This window comes from Bemisia tabaci, chromosome 4, assembly GCF_918797505.1.
Source record: "Bemisia tabaci chromosome 4, PGI_BMITA_v3".
Lineage (NCBI taxonomy): Eukaryota > Metazoa > Arthropoda > Insecta > Hemiptera > Aleyrodidae > Bemisia > Bemisia tabaci.
This window is the reverse complement of record NC_092796.1, coordinates 17176395-17193815: the sequence shown is the minus strand read 5'-3', so window position 1 is coordinate 17193815 and position 17421 is coordinate 17176395. Positions and strand designations below refer to the sequence as shown.

Genomic DNA, 17421 nt, shown 5'->3' with positions numbered 1-17421 from the left:
TATGTAAAAGTTTGCGAGAAACACGATGGTGCCACTGGTTTTCTATGAAATCATATCCCAAGCTCAAAAAAAGCTCTCAAAGTGAGGCCAAAATGGAGGGGATATCCCACCCTACCATGAGAGTCCACCTCTACATCAAGACAAACTCTTCATGCAAAGATAGGGAGTAAATATATTAGCAGGGTTGCCGTGTTCTCAGTTTTAAAGTCCCCAAATAAAGTGGCAGCCCTGTACAATGTATTTGCTCCCTATCTTTGCATGGAGAGTTTGTCTGGATGTAGAGGTGGACTCTCAGGGTAGGATGGGATATCCCCTCCATTTTGGCCTCAACTTGAGAGCCTTTTTTGAGCTTGGGAATTGACTTCAGAGAAAACCAGTGGCACAATCGTGTTTCTCGCAAACTTTTACATAAGAAACAATAGTCAAATCGCAAATCCCTCATACATGTGACATCTCCATTATCGGCCGAGACATTTTTCTTCATGCCTTGTTTGGTGTCATTATGAGAGTCTCAACTCTTTTAACGTCTTGAATTTTCAAAATTTTCAGGCCTCGGGCAGCTTTGTCACTAGAAACCTGAGCCTGTCAGGTTTAGCTTGACCGGCATGCAATTCCTCCTTTTCAGGTACATGTCAGACGGCCTTTGACCACCTCTCCTCCTCTTCGATAGAAGCATGCTGTCAGTGTGGACGGCAAGTAAACGGTTCTTTTGACCGAGGTTTCCCCAAAAGATCGTCTTAAAATGCAGCAAAGTGAATTCCGCCTAGCATGTATTCTCCGCAAATGATCACGCACTCTTCCGTCTTCTCGTGTCGACATCTACTGGGAAATAACTATGTCGAGAGACGAGTTTGTCTAGAGATGCACCTAGCGATGGCCGAGTAGGGCGTGCTCCGATTACTATGAACGCCGCGCCGCATAGTGGATCGAGTCAATTTGAGAGGTCGGGCATGAAATGTTTGACTAAAACTGCAAATTTTGATGTTTATTTCGTCACATGTTTAAACAAGGGGTGCTTAAAAATAAAAATTTCACTAGGAAACCAATGGAACCACTATCAGAACCTCAAAGTTTTATATAAACGGAGTTATAAGCTTTTAAAGTTTCCAAATTTTGTCCGACCTCTCCTATTGACTCGATCCACAGTGCGCCGCAAAGTGCCAATGCAGCAAGACAATTTTTTTTCACTCCTATCGAGACAATTACTTAGGAAACTGCCAATAATACATGCTGCAATTAATTATGAGCTGCTAAGAATAGAGATGTAATGTTCATCAAATCTTCACAGCAACGAATCGGCGTTCAAGTTGGACATACGATGACAAGTTTGAATGAGTGCATTTATTCGAGTCAACTTAGAAATACGTAATGGAGAGCGGCAAACAGTAATGAACTCTATATCTATAAAGGGGGGGGGGGGAGGTCAAAAGACCTCGACAGGCAACATTCGTGGACGATGAGAAGTTACTTCAATGTTTATAGGGCGCCACCACGCCAGAGGCGGCAATAGTTGTCTCCACTCGCCATGATAGTGACGGTTGCCGCTCACTTCAAAATTACGCTCGCTTTCGTGCAGTGAGCAAGAAGGAGACTGTCAAGCTGTGGAGCTGCTCCATACCGTGCGCTTATGTTTAAAAGTTAGTTAATCCTTGCTCTTGCAAAAATACCGGCTTCTGGGCAAGGTCAAACTTGCTCAAGAGAGAACAATTGGACCAAGTTCACATCGGCAAGAAGGAACCCACACAAAAAAATAACTGCTAAAAGAAGAGATTTTAATTTGTATACAAATGGAAACTATACTCGAAAATGAATTGAGTCAGTACTGGGTTAATTGCTAGTATTAGCGGGCTACACAATTTTTTTTTTTTTTTTTTTTTTTTTTTTTTTTTTTTTTTTTTTTTTTTTTTTTTTTTTTTTTTTTTTTTTTTTTTTTTTTTTTTTTTTTTTCATTTGCACATAGCTCCTTTTTGCATAACTGATGTGCTGCGTACGGAAAGGCATTTCTTCGTTAACGTTTCATAACTATTAAGGCACATGCAGGGAATTCGTTAAAACTTTTACTGAATTTCCTCTATAATTTAACAATGCTGAAAACTACTGAGATTTTCATGATGACGCTCAAAAATTAAGTGGAATGAGGGTGATTGGTCGTCTATTCAAAGAGGGAAATATAATTTAAAAAATTCCACACGCTGACAAGCTAAACTGAGAAATACACGCTTCTTTGTTTCACGGTTGAAATAAGCAACAAGAAATAAGAAAAAGTGCAAGTATGGGAATCGATCGAAAATGTTAAATTTTTCCTCCTACGGAGTGATCAAAATCCCAGGCGTGTTAAATTTATATAGCTATCATCAAAGGTCGCCACTGCGCTTCACCGGATGCATGCAACACGATCGCAAGCAGAGAGGATTCGAACAGGAGCCAATCTCATTCGAGTTTACTATCTAATCTTTCGGCCTTTTTCCCTGTTATCGTTGGAGACAGATTTCCAGAACGTGAGAAAGTGCGTTTATTAATTAAGCTAAACAATAACGAACCTTTACGTTCTCCATAAGCTTGGTACCTTTCTTCTAAAATTTGAAGACTATAAAACTTCCGGAATTCGGACGCCCGATGGAAAGACTTAGAAGGGCATGGATGGCTTCATTTTCAAAAACCAGTCGCAAAGTGTAAAAGAAATGCCAGGGTGTCTATTAAAACTGGATGGCAAAAAAACCGGTACTTCTACAGCACTCTTTCGATGCTTCCCTAAGAATGCAGAGCCTTATAAACAGAATATTTCGTATTTTTACTGAATCGGAATGGGCCTTTTTTCAAGGCTCCTTTGAAAATGAAATTGCCGGATCAATTTGCTAGGTTTGTTAAAGTTCTCTCAGAATAAGGACGGGATAGTAACAGAGCCCGTATAGAAATGAAACTCTAAATTCATCATAGAGAAACGAATGGAGAAAATAATATAATGAAATAAAAAGAGTTCTGAAGTGAGTAGAATCGCAGCCTTAGACGGCGTGCCAGTGGAAGGAAACAGCCTTAGACGGGCGTGTCCCTGTAGAGCATGAGTAAGGCAGCCTTAGACAGGCGTGCCCTTTGAAGCATAGAGAAGCAGCCTTAAACGGGCGTGCTAGAGCAACCTTAGACGGGCGTGCTTCGTTGTGAGTGCTTGAAAGAGAAATAGCAACTGAACTCAAAGTGGCTCCTGCCGCGGTATTTATAAGGGTGGTTACATAATAGGTGATAACTGGCCTGGCAGTTACGCAACTGGTTATACAACCGCTTATCATGCCCCGGCCTCATTATGCAACCATCAAGGGAAATGATAAAATTCTTTAAATCCTTGGCGTGTCGAATGCCAGGAAACAAATAAATTAGAAATTTAAAAGAAAATAAAAATCTCTTAATTTGCATGCCCAGCTTGGGCGAAATAAATACAAAATTGACTCTTGTCCCATTCATTTACAGTACCTGTAAGTGGGAAAATTCCAAAAAGTTTAAAATTCACACGGAAATGGCGACAAAATTGACGCACTCGGGAAATTAAAGCTCATTGGTTGGTAGCTTCAAGACCAACTCTGCCGTGCTAGGGAAAAACGCCGTATGAACCCTCAGGCGTTGCCAAATTTCCTTGGATGAAACACGAATTTCCTGGTACACTTATGAATATTTTTCTTCCAATTCTTCAAATGATTTTGTTCGCAATTTCACCTGAAGTGCCTGAAAATTCCACGGAAAAATAATCATAACGTTCCGCAAAAATAAACATTTTATCGAAGGCAATTTGGCAACTCTCGAATGTTCATACGGCGTTCTTCCTTAGCACTGCGAGCAAAACACCACTGGCACGAAACGAAATTCCGGACTTTCTTGCGGAATTTCCAGGCTTTTTCAGTAACCGCGCGGACCGCCCTCAAAAATAAGTACTATTTCCGGACTAGTAAACACTCTGTATACATACATGAGAATTTGCAAATAGAGACTTTATGATCGGAGTTGGGGTTTGTTGACATCCTGCAACGATACCACGTGGACTTTGATTAATCCAGGTGCACTTTGACGGGAATTTTTCGCGCTACGTTTGAATAGACTGTTATTCCTCGCCGCGCTCTGGTCGACGCGTGACGGCGCGGCACCGTTGCTGCTCTATTGAGCTCTCTTAGGCATTATCCTGCGTAGATAGACTTTAACTTGAAAACCCAAGCGCTGGGAATCCTTCATTCCATCCGAGGAAGCCATAATGGCCGATAGAGGAGGTGAGTAAAATCCCAGAAAATGGGGTCCAGCGTAAATCCCGCAGGCTCAGAACCGCCGCGCCGCGCCGCACAGCGGATCGAGTCGATGGGAGAGGTCGGACAAAATTTGGAAACTTTGAAAGCTTATAACTCCGTTTCTACAAAACTTAAAGGTTTTAAAAGTGGTTCCATTGGTTGACTCGTGACATTTTCTTCTTTATGCGTCCCTCCAAATGTAAAATGTGACAATTTAACCACAAAAGTTGCAGTTTTAGTCAAAAAATTCACGTCCGACCTCTCTGATTGACTCGATGCACTGTGCGCTGCGCCGCGCCGGAAAGTCGCGAATTGATGAAAACGAACACAACGGCGCACAGTAGATCGAGTCAATGGGTGAGGTTGGATATGATTTTGAAACTTTCAAATTTCTCCATTAATATGCAATATTGATGTTTTGAAAGTAGTTTTATTGCTTTTCTCGTAAAATTTTCTGTAAAAAGCATCCCGTAAAATTGAAATTGTGAGGAGATAAACGTAAAATTTTAAAATTGTCATCAAAAATTTCATGTCCGACTTCTTCTATAGTGTCAATGGGATGCCAGATTAATGTCACAATGTTTTACCGCCTAAGAACTTCTCTCACAATCCTTGTTCTTTTTATAAGACAGAACAACATGTATCGTGCACTGGAGTCGAAAAATAAAAACTTGGCAAGATCTGAGGGATGATTCGTGTTAAATTGAAAAATGGCGGACGAAAATCCGATAAAATATACGGACGTGATGATGAAATTAAGTAAAGTAAATTGAAAAAGGACAAATAAATTTACTATAAATTTAAAAAGGAACTGATACTGACTCCTTCTCTCCATATAAACAAGCTGGGAGTCGAGAGTAGACGTGAAGACACTGGTGGATTTTAAGTTATGAAAAATCTAGAATATGGTCATGTGCCACGAAATGGACATCAAAAAATGCGATGAAACAATTGACTTTCGAAATTAAAGAGAACTGCGGGATTAGATTTTTAACTTGTATTGTAATATTTCAATACACTCTGCGCGGCTATTATACTGCCGTGCTAAGGAAGAACGCCGTATGAACATTCGAGAGTTGCCAGATTTCCTTCGATAAAATGTTCATTTTTGAGGAAAGTTTTGGATATGTTGCCTTTAAATTTTCAGAATATTTAGGTAAAATTGTCGACTAAATTATCTGAAACATTGAGAGGAAAATATTTATAAATTTACCAGGAAATTCGCCTTTTATGAAAGGAAGTTTGGCAACGCCTGAAGGTTCATACGGCGTTTTTCCTTAGCCCGGCAGTATACCACAGTTGTTTTCAACAATGCAAGGAAACCTCTGGAAAATGCTGAGTTAAGTTCTGCACAAGGCAAACTATTTTATAACAACTTTTGTGATCTAAAATCTTACACGGATGCATGAACCTCGGGGAAGCTGTCCAACCATTTTTTTCTTAAAAACGGAAATCCCATTGATACAGATTTTTGTGGAATTCTCCTCAAAAAGAAAAAAAAAGAAAAAGAAAAAAGGAAAAAAAAAGAAAAAAACCAATATGAATGAGAACGTGCAACAAACATGGTGCGGCAGATAACATTGATGGATGCAAATGCACATGACTCTTGAACTGCACATTTGTAAATAAAAAAATCGTCTTGTGTTCGGATACAATAAGAAACGGAAAAAACGAGATAAATTGTGACAAAATTTAGTAATATATTAAAATCAGTTCTTACTCGGAGAATCTAGAATCCTCGGTGATTAGTTCGTACTTTGGAAATTCACGTGAAAAACGCGACATCAAAGGGATTCTATCCATATCGACCGAATGAAGCAACCTGATACTTTAAAACGATAAAAATTTAGAATAAACGCGCTTTGAACCGACGAGTGCTACGGAAAAATTAAATTTCTGTTTGGTGACGCTACAGTTTAGAACCCGATTCCTGGTGGTAAAGAGAACGAGTTTCCGTTTAAATTGTTCTCCGCCCCTGATTGGATTAAATTTAAAACTCTGTGAGAGCACAGTCTAATTCGTTTGAAAAAAAAACGGAAGCACGTGATTAAAATTTAAAACGACTCGGTGTCGCAATGAAGGGGAGCGTCCACCGGAAAAACCACCGAAATGAGACTGCACCGGGGAGGATGAGTGCGAACAAACTGTTGAGTTGTTTTCTCTGACTTTCAAAAGCAAATAGTCCAGTTTTCCGAGTTCCCTATTGGCTGCGAAAACTACCAAAGAGCCTCGCTGCGCAGAAACCGCTGCGCAGCAATAAAAAACCTAGGCAAATAGCTGAGGAATCATTTTGACGTCACCTTGGTGCATTTTGCACTATTGGAAGCCCGGCGCTGACCTTCCACTGTCTGATCTCAAGTTCAGTGGCGAGGCGTGCTTTGCGATACATCGATTGATCTGTCATTTAAACTTACGCTGAAAAAAATTCTCGGCGTTTTTACCAAGGTCCGTTGGTACATTTACCATCTCACTTTTTTTTTACCAATTATTGATAATTTTACCAAGACAGACTGGTAAGCTTACCTAAAAACCGGTATTTTTACTGTTTTTTTTTCAGGTAAGGATACCACTTTTATTGGTAATCAATTCCCGGTAACTTTGCCATTTTATCTCGGTAATTCTACCACAGTCGATAAAAAATATTGGCGTTTTTACCGGGGTCCACTAAAATTACCGAAAAAGTCAATAATTTTACCAAGATTTCGCGGTAAAATTACCAATTCCGTAAATGGTAATTTTACCAAGAAAAAACTGGGATCAAATAGAACTCTGAATTCTTGGAAATTTTACCCTTTTCTTAGTAAATACACAGAGATTTTTTTTCAGTGTATGGCAAAGGATCGATAGACACGGTGTTGGCGAGGAACATCTTAATAATCAATTCTTTACCATGGCTTTATTTGAAGAAATATGGACAATCGGTTATTCACGCTACTCCTCGAATTCCACTGTTTCCATTGTTTTTTGCAGTATGTCATTTTTCGGCGAAGCGCGAAGGAGGGCACCGATAAGGCCCTTCATAAAAGCACCTATCTGCTCGTTGAATCTAAAGGCACATATGTTGTTCCTAAAATGAGCCAGAAATATAGTTGTTCCATATTGCAAAATGAAACCAAGCTGGGACTACAATTCCGGGCTCATTCATAAAAGCGCTTTCTGCAGGGTGAATCTAAAGGCACAAATGTTGTTTCTATAATGAGCCTGAAATAGTCGTTTCATACTAAAAAAGGAAGTCAAGTTGACCGTCTTTCACACATTTCACGTCCTACAGGTCAGTGGCGAGGCGTGAATGATCGATTACCGATATTTCCCCATTTAAATCTGTGGTAAAGAATCGATTATTAAGGCGTTTTTGGCGAACACCCTGTTTGTCGATCCTTTTCCATAGGTTTAAAAGGCAGATCAATCGATAAATCGCAAAGTACGCCTTGCCACTATTAAAGGTCTCTAACAGCATGTCTAAAGCACATCGACTGTCACCTTCGGGTCAAGCATGAAAAGTAAAGCAGGGAATGATTAATACATTAATTTTCGCCGATTTTGGCCTTCGAGCCAAAGTTCGGGCCTCCGACTCGAAAATTAAAAAAAAAAAAAAAAAAAAAAAAAAAAAAAAAAAAAAAAAAAACTTTTTTCAGTACGGAACTAAACTATCTGGCTAATTTTGAAAACAAAGGATGTGTGTAAGTGCTTTTATGGATAAGCCCGAAAGCGGATCCAGCAATTTGGCAACCCGGCTTTCCTACATTTAATCCTATGTTAAATAATCGATTCTTGTCGAAGCACCTGGCCCCTCCAAGAATCGATACATTTCCATAGGTTCGAAAGGAGAATAAACAACGTTGCCAAGTTGCAGGATCCGCCAATGGATGAGCCAGAAATCGTAGTTCCTTATTGCAGAATGTAGTCCAGACGAGTGTATCGCTAAAACCTTAAAATTCCCGAAAAATATTCGTTAACTGCAATAAATCGAGGAATCTCACGATTCTAGGATTAGACCAATTTTGGCCTTTGGGCCTTCCCCTTTATTCTTGGAATGTGCAATTTTATTAAATTTTTCAAATTTTTCGCCCTTTTTCCGATGTCTCTTCTTTTTTTCTTGACCCCTCAAATTGATTCGCTTTTCCAGGTTTTGGAGAAGACTTCCTAATTTTCTCTTACTTTTCGAGGATGCTCAATTGCTCACCCTGTGCGAGGTACGAAAAATATCGATAAAGCTTATGCGTGCGATCATAGCTATTCCAAATTCAAGGCGGGCATGAAAATTCAAGGTATGGTTTTGCATTTATCGATTGATCTGTCATTTAAACCTATGAAAAGAATCGATAAACAGGTATTGGCAAGGATCACCTGAATGATGGATTCTCCACCACAGCTTCAAAACGGGAAAATCGATCATCGACTATTCACGCTTCGCCCCTGTTTACTCGGTCCAACGATACCTGTCTATTTCCACGCGTCTCTTTCAATACAGGAGATTAACTGACCAATAGATATGCATGAAAACGCACTATTTTTTCACCAATGTCTCCAGGCGCAGATAAATGTGCATGATTCCAGCAATGAGAATATGCATAACAAGTTTCCAGCCATCGTGAATGGATTCAGTTTATTACGAGTGTCAGAATTATGACTGATTTTCGCGAGAGCGTACGAAATTCATCTTTGGATTTCAGCCACGCCTAGAGTTCAAGGTCTGTCCATGAGTTGAGTGAGCTCTCCATCCTGAAGGAAGCATGTCGGTCGGTCACATCACGAGAATGACTATCTGGCCTGGCTCCCGGCGAATATTTTATTCTATTATATTATATTTATCCTCTTCTGTCAATTCTCCTGATTACCAAGTTTTTGTTGACTAGCTAGGATTTCAGAATCAAACTGGATCAAAGACCATTACGGCGAGAAAAGAGCAAGAACTCTACTGTTATAGAGCCACCGAGCATACCGACTAAATAAACATTAATCTATAAATATTAAAAAAAATAAAAAATAAAAGAAATCTGTACTAGTTTTGAGAGATCATTCCTTGGGCCCTGACAATTTTCTGTCACAGATGCAGATTGTATTTATGAAAGGATAGAACTTTTGCCCATAACGGCAACAATCTATACGACTGCAACAGAAAAATCCCCTGGGGTCTAGATTAGAATACTCAAATATCGTTACCACCACTAATGATTTACTGCGCATATTTACATTAGATGACTGAACAACACTTCAGATATTTCAATCCATCTTTGCACCATTATGAAGTGCTATTCAATAAGAAATCAACACTTTGAAAGCATTGTGACACAAATCGTGTCATGCTATGAGGTCTGAACACTCGCTATAATTATGTTCATATAGACATCCAGAAAGGTTTATAAAATTTGGACCACATTTTGCAATTAGGAACTATAATTTCTGACTCAATTTAGAAACGACGTACGTGGCATTAGTTTTCCTATGAACATAAGTGTTTTTACAAATGAGCTATGGAAGTTATGGTTCCGAATTGCAAAATGTAGTCAATTTGATCGGTAGCTAATCCATACGAACTAAACTCCTAAGATTCAACTAGGAACTGCAAATCTGGCTCATTTTAGAGATAACGTATACTATACACCTTTAGTTGGATCACATTTTGCGATAGGGAACCCTTATTTCTGGCCCGTTTTAGAAACAACATACATGCCATTGGTTTCCCTATGCAGATACGTGCTTTTATGGGAGAGCCAGAGATAGTGGTTCCTTATTGCAAAATGATGTTTACCTGGGCATAAACATTTTTTAGATATGAGTCAAAAATAGTATAATTCCTAACTGGAAAATGTAGTCCAATTGCGGGAACCAACGAAAGACCCTTGAGTTAGTCCATCCTTGAGACTAAAACAACCACCCGTTTCAACCTGGATAGCTCCATTTCCCCTTCGTTTTCTTTGTCTATCGCTTTATCTATGTAAATCAATAATCAACCCAGAGGTCGTATAGGCAAAGGTGTCATTCGGGGGAGGGTCAAGAAAGTGGGCCCCTCTGCCTCCGCGTAATCAAGTCAATCAACTCTACGCGCGCGAGTTTCCCAACAGCTGAACCGAGTCGGAGTTTACGTCGTTGATGGAGCCGTGATTCTAGTGACGTCACGCTCAAGCGAGAGAACGTCATGGGTACTATATGACGTAACTGGAGGCAGGTCTAGACGCTGCGCGCTGCGGGTATTTTACAACTGACTATGTTTGGATCGAGTTGGAGGGAACAGCTCTGCCATGCTAAGAGAAACGCCGTATGAACCTTCAGACGTTGCCAAATTTCCTTTTATGAAACGGGAATTTCCTGGTAAATTTATGAATATTTTCCTCCCAATTTTTCAGATAATTTAGTTCACAATTTTACTTAAAGGTTCTGAAAATTGAAAGGAAAAATATTCGTAACTTTCCTGCGAAATGAACATTTTATCGAAGGAAATTTGGCGACTCTCGAATGTTCATACGGAGTTCTTCGTTAGCACGGCGGAGCTGATTGTGAGCTCGGGCACGGGGTCTTGTGTTTGCACAACGACGATGCGGGCGCGTGTCCCGCCGCACTGTGGATCGAGTCAATAGGAGAGGTCGGACGAAATTTGCAAACTTTAAAAGCTTATGACTCCGTTTATATAAAACTTCGAGGTCCGGATAGTGGTTCCATTGGTTTCCTCGTGAAATTTTTATATATTGATAAGGACCCCTTGAAATTTAATTTCGTCACATTTTAAATTTCAAGGGTGCTTCTGCAAGAAAATTTTACGAGAAAACCAATGGAACTACTTTCAGAACCTCAAAGCTTTATAAAAACCGAGTTATAAGCTATGAAAGTTGGCACATTTTATCGGACCTCTCCGAATGACTCGGTCCACTGTGCGCGGCGACTGGGAAACTGGAGCAAAAATCTGAGGCACGAGGCCCCGGCCGCAGGACGACGACCGAGCCGAAGACAAGTCTGAGCGACTCTGAGTCGTGTGACGTGGAGGTCGGCGTCGAGGCCGGAGAGAGGCCCGCAACGTCGCCCTCGGGTTCCTCCAGGGATCGCGCCTCCACTCCGGCAGAACCCAGTGAGTGCCGCTCGCCTCGGAGCTTGGGAATAAAGTCCATGCACTTAGAAGCGCATTTCTGCCTTAGTTAGGCAATGGGCTGTGCCGCTGTCTTCCATTAGGGCTCCTACTCATAGCCGTTCATTGAGGAACTCCTTCCGAGTTGCCACACACTTTCAAAGACTCATTTCCCTCACATTTCCCTGCTCTGTCTAACATATTTCGCGCAAATTTCCTGACAATGGAGATGTTGCATGTGTGAGGGATTTGCGATTTGACTGTTGATTCCAATGTAAAAGTTCGCGAGAAACACGATGGTGCCACTGGTTTTCTCTGAAATCATCTCCCAAGCTCAAAAAAAGCTCTCAAGTTGAGGCCAAAATAGAGGCGATATCCCACGCTATCCTAAGAGTCCACCTTTACACCAAGACGAACTCTCCATGCAAGGATAGGGAGCAAATACATTGGCAGTGATGCCGTGTTTTCAGTTTTAGAGTCCCCAAATAAAGTGGCAGCCCTGTCAATGTATTTGCTCCCTATCCTTGGATGGAGAGTTCATCTTGATGTAGAGGTGGACTCTCAGGATAGCGTGGGATATCCCCTCCATTTTGGCCTCAATTTGAGAGCTGTTTTTGAGCTTGGGAGTTGATTTCAGAGAAAACCAGTGGCACCATCGTGTTTCTTGCAAACTTTTACATAAGAATCAATAGTCAAATCGCAAATTCCTCACACATGCAACATCTCCATTCAATCAGTGAGAGCGAAAACACACCAACTCGGTAACTCGAAAATGCTCAATTTCCATTAAAAACAGTTACATAAAGCCATTGAGGTTAGCGCGTCTGTTCCAACTTGGACCTTTAAAAGTGTCTATAAGTATACGTGTCTTTTGGCAGCAAAAATCTTCTTCTTAAACTAAGTTCTTCACCTACTGTGCAGTTTTTTGTGCGCCTTGATCATTTTCATTTTTCCGAGTTAGTGTGTTTGCGTTCTCACTGATTCAATTCAAGTTATGCCAGATGCTCAAAAACACACAAGTAGACATAGGTTTCATGAAAAATATCTTTCCAAACGTCATCAACCCCCTTCTATAAAGCAAATAAAGGTTCCTTATTAATTTTTTCCTCACACTTTCATCATTTCCCCTCACATTCCAAGGTTTTCCCTGACATTTTCCGGCTTTTTCCGTTATTCCCTGGCTGTGGCAACCTTGCTCCTTTCCTTGGAAGACCCCATATCGATGACTATACAGTGAGACACCCCGTATCTCCATTGCAATGGTTAAAAATCTCCGCTCCTGGTTGATTTTTTCAAAGAGGAACAAGTCAATTTCAGAGCTTGAAAATATGTACAGAATATTCTGCTAACAGAGAGAATAATCAAGAAAGTTTTCAAGAAATTACGTTGACAAGTTTTTCAGGGGAAAATTAAAGTATGAGAAGAAGTTTGCAACGTCGCAAACGGAGATATGTGGTTTCGCACTTAAGGCATCGATATGGTGTACATCGTGATTGAGGGAGGTTTATGCAGTTATGCTGCCACGTGCTAAGGAAGAACTCCGTATGAACATTCGAGAGTCGCCAAATTTCCTTCGATCAAAAGTTCATTTTGCAGGAAAGTTACGAATATTTTTCCTTTCAATTTTCAGAACCTTTAGGTAAAATTGTGAACTAAATAATCCGAAAAATTGGGAGGAAAATATTCATAAATCTACCAGGAAATTCCCGTTTTATGAAAGGAAATTTGAAAACGCATGAATGATCATACGGTGTTCTTCCTTAGCACGGCAGTATAGAGATATCCTTGACATACCATCATGAAAAGGACATTAGTTGTAACCCTGAGGGTCAGAAGAAGGACTTCGGAAATTGGTTGACTTGCCACCAGAAAGAATACAAAATAAGGAGGAAAATACACTGCGAGTTTGGTCAATTTTAAGGTGGGTAAACCCGCGAGGAAATATGGATTTTGTGCTGTATAGTTGTACTTCATATAGAATGACTTTCATCCGAGTTTATCAACTTAAAGATCGAAAGCACTTCATAAATGAAATATGTTACATTTACATTTGATAGGTAGTGTCAACAAAAATTGTGGCGCGCATTGTTTCAACAGATGTGACGCGCGTACAATACATTTAGATAAACATTTGCCCTAGAACATTCGTAGCAGACTTGAGTAATTTTTAGTGCTTCTTTCTTGTATGAAGAATTTTGTGTACAATCATTTTAAAAAAGAATTCTGGAAAAATGCACATTTAGATGAGAAACCGCACATAGTCAGGCATTACAATATTATCCCTTGAATGAACGCTACTGTCACAATTTAAGTAACCCCAACTGGCCAGCCTTTTCAAACATCCAATAGCGTCAAAGTTTCAGACTTACGATTAATCACAACAGAGAGACACTCGGTGGTCTATTTCTGTACAAAGAGACTCTAAAATTGAAAATTATGTGAAAAAACAACCTATGTCTGATAGTACGGGGACAATATTTTATTGTAAAACTATGTGAATAAACCGAATTGTCCGCTTTTCTGCCTAAACGCAGTTAGCTGTGCTATGCATTCGCATGCATGTGCTGAGAAAGATCATCATAGAGCGTATTCGTGAAACAAATGAACAAACGGTCATCAAAACGGAAATGTGATTAAAAATTTAAATTAAGGTCAACGGCAGTTTAGAAACGACGTGGTTGGGAAACGGAGAAACACAAATTTTTTCAAGTCAAGGCTGTCGCAATGTTTAGTAATCATCTGAATTTTAGCAATTGATAAGAACCAAAAATTAATATTGTTCTCGTGATAATCAGATATAGAAAAGGCGGTTTTCTTTACAGATTCCGAGTTTTTGGATGGAATTACTTTTAGAACGTTATGTTGCTTGTGATTTGATTCGCCTGTTTACAAGATGTATCCAACGAAATTAAAAATTCAAGAAATAGTGCGGGTTATAGTGAGTGAAGGAATACTAGCCCTCTATACTTCTTCGCAGATCATATACAGGCGACACTTAAGAATACCTTGATTAAAATCCTTCAGCATTCATTCCGTTAAGTAAATATACATTTGCGCAGTTTTTGAAGACTACACGATAAGGTCGTACTATCTCCAGGCGATACAAACGATTGAAATAATTTACTTCAACCCGAGAATCATGCTTTTAGTTTCCAAGCTTCACTTAATTTTTGTTAAATATACTTTAAGTAATGAAGATAATTCACATATTCGGCAAAAAGATAATAATCAAGGTAAAGCTCGAGTTTCTATTTATTTTAATTCAACTAAAAACGCAAATAATTATGATTTACATATACTTTGATTGGGACTTACTAATGATTTAAGTTAGTGACACAGTAGCTGTTAAAGGCAATACTGTACTCATCATGCACTCGCATTTTTCACTTTTAATAGCTTGATACACGCAGGGGGTTTTTCCCCCTCCAATTGGAGCACAGTTTTTTAAAACATTTACCTAAATGGGTGACAAAATTTAATGAGAAGCAAAATACAAATATTGGCGAAACAAGGCCAAGATAAAAGAAATGGAACAATATAATGGGGAAAACTGGAATCTTGATGACTCCCAGGAACATAGAACCGTAATGCGCGCTAGACACGACATGATAATAAAGAATGTAAAACCAAAAGAATGTAAAACAAACACGGCAAAATTTTCGGAATTTCCTTTTTCTTCCTCATCTTTTGCTCTTTGCAATTCAATGTCAGCCAATACATCATCTTTCTGCAAAGAAATAAGTAGTCGTACGGTTGTTGCTTCGTAGTTCTGAAAGCACATTTCTTACTAATTGCTCTTCTTACGATTGTCTTACGAATCTTACGATTTGTCAAACTTATTCACATCCAGTCAAAAATTAAGGAAGAAACTACAAAAACGGAGGAAGAAAGCAAAGAGGAAGGGAGGAAGAGTAGGCAGAAAAACAGAGAAAAATTCTTCCTCGAGACTCGCTTTAACGAGACCGTTCCGCGATACAGATAATGCCCAGTTATACGATCAAATTGAGCCATCAAATTGGGCCTCTCATTGGTCGCATCCTCACCTCAGGTCTTTTTCCACCAATCAGAGCTTCAGTTTGATGGCTCAATTTGGTCGTGTAACTGAACCTTTAAAAACTTGTCGAAAAAACGTCCAAACTCACCTGAGTCGCATATACATGTTGCCGCTTTAAGTAGGAGGGTCCGGTGCAACGTTAATCCAAATAACTGCAGGGATGCACTATAGTTTATCGGGACACAAGGAGGACTTGGGTCTTTGGCGCGGCGCACGAACTAGTTAAATTGCGCAACATAACGGGGAGGAGTTCGAAAAATCGACTCGACAAGAAGCAGGGGACGAGGCACTTGTGGCCTCACGAATCCGTGTGGAAAAGCCGTATGCACTTGACAGTTTCACAGTTTCACAGTTCACCGATTGACACGCATTAAAGCTGGATCTGCTCCGGAAATAAATCAATTTATAGGACTTTCCTTCGATTTGTGTTGACACGCACTGCCTCGTCGCGTCATCCGCGCCGGGAGAGGAAATTCAAACTTGGCGCTTGCGTATTGATTCCCTGATAAAAATTAACACTGATAAGGTGAAATTACGTCACTCTGTGGAATCGCCCACGCATAAGTCAAATCGTCGTTTCCCGCACGTAGGAACGTAACTGAATTTCAATGTTGCCAAATTACCTTGCGCAGATTGCATTTTTACCAGGAGAATTTTGGGCATTCCTGACTGAAAAATTCACTGGTTTTTCTTCTAATTTTATGCAAAAATCAGACCAATTTTCGAAAAAAATTGCACAGGTCTATTGTTGTTAAATATTGAATTGTTTGAGTCAATTTTGCAACCTTGGAATGGAGTTAAGTCTTTTCGTCCAGGAGGACGAAATTACTGCAACAAACTCATAGTCAGAATATTCGGGAGCGTTAAAGGAAAGAAAGCGTTTCTTTGTCGACGTTTGGTTGCATTGAGGGAAAAACTCGCTACGCCGAGTAAAATTTTAGTTGTGACAGCGAAATTTTCTTTGGGGCAATACTTTATTTATGCTGTGATAACCAACGAAATTTCATTGCAACGGAACCTCCATTCCATCGTCACAACTCAAATACTTTGGTATGATAAAGCGCGTGCCCTCTCTCAAGTATTCTCCTCAGCTCAACCATGCTTGTTGCCAATAAAAACTTGATATTTTCTCTTTTTTTTTCTTTGTTGAATGATTAATCCGATCAATCTCGGGAAGGGAAGATCCACATTGCTTTAGGAAGCATACTTGACTAACTTGGGGGCTTCGCGCCTGGGGCGTTATGCGCCATTACCTTCATGAGTAAAATAAGGCACTAAAAGGTGGATGATACGGCTGGTACGCTTCGTACAGCAGTCAATTACAGGAACGTATTCAAGGGCGAAAAAAAACCTACAATTATCCGTTCCGTAACAATCGAGGTAATTTAGAAATAGGTGAATCTCCCTGAAACCTAAACAGATAAAAAAAATTGTAACGGCTACGAGACTGTCTGCCTGGAGGACTATTTGTGTGTTGCTACTTTGTACGGCAAGAAATCAAATATAGCTAGCGTTTCTTTCTTGGCGAACTTTGCGCGTAGAAAATCTACTAGACAGATATGGTTTACACCATAAGGACGGTCAGGTACTGGCCACACAATTTCCTATGAACCAAATACAAAGTTACATAGTCTACTAATACTAATCATTTTCTTTTTCCTATGCAGTTTCGCATCATTATCATGATACTTCTACGAGGGCTGTCCCAAAAGAAACCGGACTTTTGTCATAGAAGGCGAGCCGAGCGTCGTAATGAAATTTTCTTGGGCTTGTTTGAAAGCTGATAAGCTACTGAAGATGCTGGTTTTTACAGAATTCAAAAATTCGTCTTAGTAAGGAAACTACACGCTTTGGAATGAAGGAAAGTCAAACTCGAGTTGCGATTTTTATCTTTATTTCGAGAAAAATTTAGATATAACTTAAAGAAAACCCAGGTTTTATGTTATAAACTTCGTTGCTCTCTTATTCAAATGCTTAAAAATAAGGAAATTAACATTTTAAGTAGCTTACCAAGTCATCACCAATCCCCTTCAAAATACTCG

The 17421-nt window shown here is 39.7% G+C and overlaps 1 protein-coding gene across 2 annotated transcripts in view; it reads right to left on the bottom strand.

Moving 5' to 3' along the window:
* Positions 1–15878, bottom strand: part of ATP7 (copper-transporting ATPase 1) — a 50723-nt gene extending 34845 nt beyond the window's left edge. The window contains exon 1 of one of the 2 annotated variants that reach the window (XM_072299429.1): positions 15468–15878. The gene's annotated coding sequence lies outside the window, so the exon portion shown is untranslated. The remainder of the gene's footprint in view (positions 1–15467) is intronic. The other variant, XM_072299428.1, reaches the window with a different exon arrangement.
* Positions 15879–17421: the final 1543 nt, after the last annotated feature.